Source organism: Neovison vison, chromosome 4 (assembly GCF_020171115.1).
Source record: "Neovison vison isolate M4711 chromosome 4, ASM_NN_V1, whole genome shotgun sequence".
NCBI classification, from domain to species: Eukaryota; Metazoa; Chordata; class Mammalia; order Carnivora; family Mustelidae; genus Neogale; species Neogale vison.
The window spans coordinates 185,906,156-185,912,155 of NC_058094.1; positions in this window are offsets into that span (position 1 = coordinate 185,906,156).

Genomic DNA, 6,000 nt, shown 5'->3' on the forward strand with positions numbered 1-6,000 from the left:
AGATGCTTTATTAAAGGATCTGCTCATAGTAAGCTCTAGGGAAATAGTAATTATTATAGGGGTAATTTATAAAGTTTAATAATATAGTAGATACCGATGAGCCTGTCACTAACCCCGGAACTAGAATGGCATATATGACTTTTTTTGCGGGGAGGGGGGGTCACCTGGGTGGCTCAGTTGTTAAACATTTGCCTTTGGATCAGGTCATGATCCCAGGGTCCTGGGATGAAGCCCCACATCGGGTTCCCTCCTTGGCACTCCTTCCCACTCCCCCTGCTTGTATTCCCTCTCTCTGTGTGTCTCTTCCCTTTTTGTCAATTATAAATAATAAATGAATGGAATCTTAAATAAATAAAGCTTCTCTTTTTGAGCTTTCAATGGTAGCATGTTGTAGAAAATTTTCTGGGATGTTCCCTCCATCTTTGCTTCTGAGGCTCATCCCTGCTTTTGCGTGTGGCAGGAATTCATTTATTGTGGGGAACTTGCCACCGTCGGTTTCTCCCAGCCACTCTTGCCTCCTCCTGACCCCCTGGCCACAGTGCAGCCAAGCGGAACTCTGTGCAGCTCAGATTCCCAAGGGCCAGCCTCTGATCCACAACCCTGCAGCCCTTCCTACTCACCCCTCCTCAGTCCCCAGCTCTGGCATCCCGACTTTTTCTCTGTCACATCCAGAACCATATTTCACAGGCACTGTCCCCTCTCCCCTTGCTCTGGGAGGAGAACGTGGATGGCCACGTGGGAGCACCCCAGTTTGCTTCTGACTGGCTGTTTGGCCCTGGATAGGCCTCCTGCCCTCTTTGGGCCTCAGTGTCCCCGCCTGTGAGGAGGTCCTTCCTCTGCCTGGAGGTGGTGTTTTGCCTTGTCCGGGAAGTCCGGGGAGTGGGTGCGAGGCAATGTATGTGTATGTGCAGGGGGGGCAGTCCAGCTCTGCCCTGTCACCGGGGAGAGCACTGGATGGACACTCTTCTCTAGGATATTCTCACAGGGATCGGGGGCCCTGCTCCAAGCACCTTCATGTGCGTCATGACCTCTTCAACTCCCAAATAAGTCACTGAAAATTTGAATCTTATGGTGAGGGGTGCCTGGGTGGTTCAGTGGGTTAAGCCTCTGCCTTCGGCTCAGGTCATAATCTCAGGGTCCTGGGATCGAGCCCTGCATCAGGCTTTCTGCTAGGCGGGGACTCCCCCACTCCCTACCTGCTGCTCTGCCTACTTGTGATCTCTGTCTGTCAAATAAATAAATAAAATCTTAAAAAAAAAAAAAAAGAATCTTATGGTGATGTATAATACTCAACTTGGGGCATGGACACTGGGAGACCTAAATCCCAGTCCCAGCTCAGAGAACATCTTCCAGGGCAACCTCGGACACCTCAGTTTCCCCTTCTACAAAACAAGGACAATTATCCATGCTGAGTGTGTGCCAAGGATAGCTGGGCTCGGTATCCTCCCCAGGCAACCCCTCTCATCAGGCCTGGCTAGAGAGAGCCTGTCTGAGGAGAAGGAGGGCAAAGTCTGTGGTGAAGTTTAAAGTTTACAAAGAAATGAGTTATCCATGCACAAATCAAAGCACCTTCTTTGGTTGGAGGAAAACAAAGTGTCACATTGTTCTCATGTTGCCTGGCTGAAGGCCAGAGCTCCTCCTGCACCCCTGCCGGTCCACACCTCACCCTGCCCCACTCCGCCCTGCCCCCTACTTACTAGGTGCTCCTGCGGGCTCATAATTTCTATTTGGCAGAAAAATCACTTTGGGATTGTGAGAGTGACCTAAAAGCCCTCTAACAGAAATGGATTTACCATTCAGAGCCCAAAGAACATAAACATCATTATTAGTGGTCCCCCAAGAATTCTCAGCCCTGGTTTTCTTCCTGACCTGACCAGAAATGGAGACCTGACCCAGCCCCCAAACTCAGCTCTGACCTTGACCCCTGATCTGAGCCTTACCCTCCGTCTAACGCAGACTCCAAACGTCGCACGCAGGCTGAGTCCCGACTCTGGCCCCATGCAGAGTTGGGTCATGGCCCTGCGTGAGAGCTGCCAACGGCTCTGGGCAGCCAGAGTCCCTGCAGAGCTCCTGTTAGGTGAAGTCCCCTCTCAGAGGGCTGAGGATGCTGTCTATAGGGCTCCATTCTGAAGCTCCAGGACCCAAGCTCCTGGCGCAATTGTTTCTGCCCCTAAGGGAAGGGCAGAGTCAGGGAACAGGGAAAAGGGGCTAAAACTCAGGCAGGGAGAGGGCTCTCTCTGTCCTTGCTCTAGTACCCTCTGCCCCTAGCCCACCTCAGAAGGGAGATAAGCGTCAAATATCCAAAAATAGCTGGTGCCTGAGACCCATTCACCAGTTCCAGACCCCCGCCTCAGCTACAGGCATGTCTAGACCACCATGAGATTCTAGCCTGGCCAGCGTCAAAAGAGGCCATGGTTGCTCAGTATTACCACCAGAGGGCACCAGACGGGAGCGATTGGAGAAGCCTCCCAGGCTCTGTATCTGGGACCTGCGTGGTGGGCCAGAGGGGCTCTCACAGAAGACCCGGACCACCCCTGCCCTCAAGGAGTCCACCTGCTTGTGGGGCAGACAGATCCACTAGGTGACAGAAAAAAGCGAAACACTAGCTACTGTGACTTTTTAAATTTAGTTTTAATTGTATAATTAGTGCCCCCCCCAAATTCTCGTAAACACTAGGACGTTGGAGTTAATGCAAATAAATGTTCCCTTTGACCTCTCCCCATATTCCATTCCTATGAACTATGAACATTCGGGTTCAAGTCTTTGTGTGAACATATATTTTTGTTTCTCTTGGATAAATACTTCGAAGTAAGATTATTGGGTCATATAAGTCTGTGTTTATATGCAACTGACAAATTCTTTTCTAGAGAGGCTGTACCATTTTGCATTCTTGCCTGCGAAGTCTGGGAGTCCCAGGTGCTCCATATCCTTGCCCAAACTCATATTGTCAGTTTCCTTATTGTTATGCTAGTGGGTGTGCAGTGCAGCCCATAGTGAAATGTGTATTTCTACAATGGCTAATGTTGTTGAGTATCTTTTTTTTTTTTTAAGATTTTATTTATTTATTTGCCAGAGACAGAGGGAGAGAGTGCAAGCGAGCACAGGCAGACAGAGAGGCAGGCAGAGGCAGAGGGAGAAGCAGGCTCCCTGCCAAGCAAGGAGCGCGATGTGGGACTCCATCCCAGGACCCTGGGATCATGACCTGAGCTGAAGGCAGCCGCTGAACCAACTGAGCCACCCAGGCGTCCTGATGTTGTTGAGCATCTTTAAAGGTGTTTGTGTGTCATTCACGTGACTGTTCAAATCCTAACCGTTCTTTGAAAATCAGGTTGTTTTCTACTAAGTGGTGGGTGTATCTAGGATACACCCTTGATGCGAGTTCTTTATAATATATATCTTTTGGAAATATTTTCTCTCATTTAGTGACTTACCTTTGCATTTGTTTTTAATTTAAGATTTTCTTTATTTATTTGAGAGAGTGAGAGAGAGCCCAAGCAGGGACAAGGACAAGAAGGGACAGAGGGAGAGGAAGAAGCAGACTCCCTGCCCAACAGAGAGCCCAATGTGGGACTCAATGCCAGGACCCTGGGATCATGATCCGAGCCGAAGGCAGATGCTTAACTGACTGAACCATCCAGGTGCCCTCCCTTTGCATTTTCTTAATTTAACTATGTCTCTTTTCAACTTTATATTAAAAAAATAATTTTAGGCATACAGGACAATTGCAAAGGTAGTGTACATAGTTCCTCTAATTTTAATGTGCAACCGCGGTACAATTATTGAAAATAAGAAATTAACCTTAATACAATACCATCACTAAACTACAGACTTTATTCAGATTCCACTGATAATCCTTTTTCTGTTCCAGGATCCAATACAGGATGATACTTGACCTCTCAATGGACAGAGCTAGAAAATACATAAATATATACTTACCCATGTGTGTGCGTATATATGTACACGTATGTATGTATCTACCCATCTACATGACTATCTTTGTTCCTAGACCTATGTATCAATCTCTTCAAGGAAAACATATCTTTATCCTCATATCTGTGACTCCAAGTCTGTGGAGCACTATGTGTTCATTCTGACATTTTTTCTTTACTTACTTTGTTAAGAAGTTACTTTGTAACTTCTCTGGCTTTCATTAACTACAGTATCTTTATGTTGATTTTATTATCTACAATATAGTTGCTTATCTGTTCCACCCTACTATACATGCAGTGTATTTTCAGGATTGCTAACTCATATCTGGTGAAAAACAGAATTTGTGTACAGTTCTTTTTTCTTTAGCCCCACAGTATCCAGGCAAAACACTTAGGTCAACCTCCCCCCCCTTTTTTTTGCCACTCCCTAGAGTGTGATTATGTCATATATTTGTAACACAGTCAGATTCATTTGTCACAGTAAGGATGACATCTTAAAGACCCTCTGATGTTCAACAGTTCCTGGTTGACTTTTTTAAGCAGGCTCCATGCCTACATGGGGCTTGAACTCACAAGGCTGAGATCAAGCCTGAGCTGAGACCAGGAGTCAGATGCTTAACCGATTAAACCACCCAGGCGACCCCATCCTGGTTGATTAAAAAAAAAAAAAAAAATATATATATATATATATATAATATTTTCATATAGTAAAATTCACCCCTTGAGATGTATAGTTCTATGGGTTCTGACATGCCTGGAATCATGTATCTCACATTATTATGCTGGACCGTTCCTGGATCCCTCCCCGTTCCCTTATTCTGCCCCTCTGTCATCAGACTCTTCTCTCATCCCCAACCCTTCGGGACTACTGAACTGCTTTCTGGTTCTGTAGTTTCTCTCCTTAGTATGTCATATAAATGGAATAATAGAGTGTGTAGCCTTTTGCATTTGGATTCTTTTATTCACCCATTAAAGTAGATTTAAGATTCATCCATATGGTTGCATGAACCACTAGGCTGTCCCATTTTATTGAGGAGTAATGTCCCATTGTGTGAATATACTATAATTTGTTTACCAACATCTGTTGAAGGACATCTGGGTCTTTTCCAGTTTTGGGTGATTATGAAAAAGGTGCTGTCCACATTTGTGTACAGGGGGACAGAAGTGGTCAATTGACTTGGATAAATACCTAGAGTTGGACTGATGTACACTGAACTTTAAAAGAAAACTGCTAAGCTCTTTTTCAACGTGGTTGTACTATTTTACATCTTCACTGGAAATATGCAAAGGGTCGAGTTGTTCTGTATCTTTGTCTACACTTAGTTTTGTCAGCTTTTAAATTTTAACCATACTAATACATGTGTAGTTTGTGGCTTCCATTGTTTACCTTTTAACCTATCTGGGCTTTATATTTAAAATGAATTTTTTTAATTTTATCTATTTATTTGACAGAAAGAGAGAATGAACACAAGCAGGGGGAGCAGCAGGCAGAGGGAGAAGCAGGCTTCCTGCTGAGCAAGGAGCCCAATGCGGGACTAGATCTCAGGACGTTAGGATCCTGACCTGAGTTGAAGGCAAACACTTAACTCACTGAGCCACCCAGGTGGCTCTAAAATGGGTTTCGTGGTGCACCTGGATGGCTCAGTTGGTTGAGCATTCAACTCTTGATCTCAGGATCTTGAGTTCAGGCCTCACATTGGGTTTCATGCTGGGTGTGGAGCTACTTAAAAATAAAATAAAATAAAATGAATTTCTTGTAGGTAGAATGTAGCTGGGTCTTCATTTGTCTTTCAATCTGATGATCTCTTTTATTGGGGTGATTAGTTCCTTTACATTTATTTATTCACATTGTCAGATTTACTTCTATGGTTCTACTATGTTCTCTTTATTTGTCCTATCTGCGCTTTGTTTCATTTTTCTTCCTTTCCTTTTCTTCTTTTCTTTTTTGATGAACCAGTTTTTATATGATCGATTTTTCTCTGGTACTGGCTGACGAACTGTCTCTTTGTTTTATTGTTTGATGTAAGAGTTCAAGAATTTCCAATGCATATCTTTAACTTACTACAGTTTA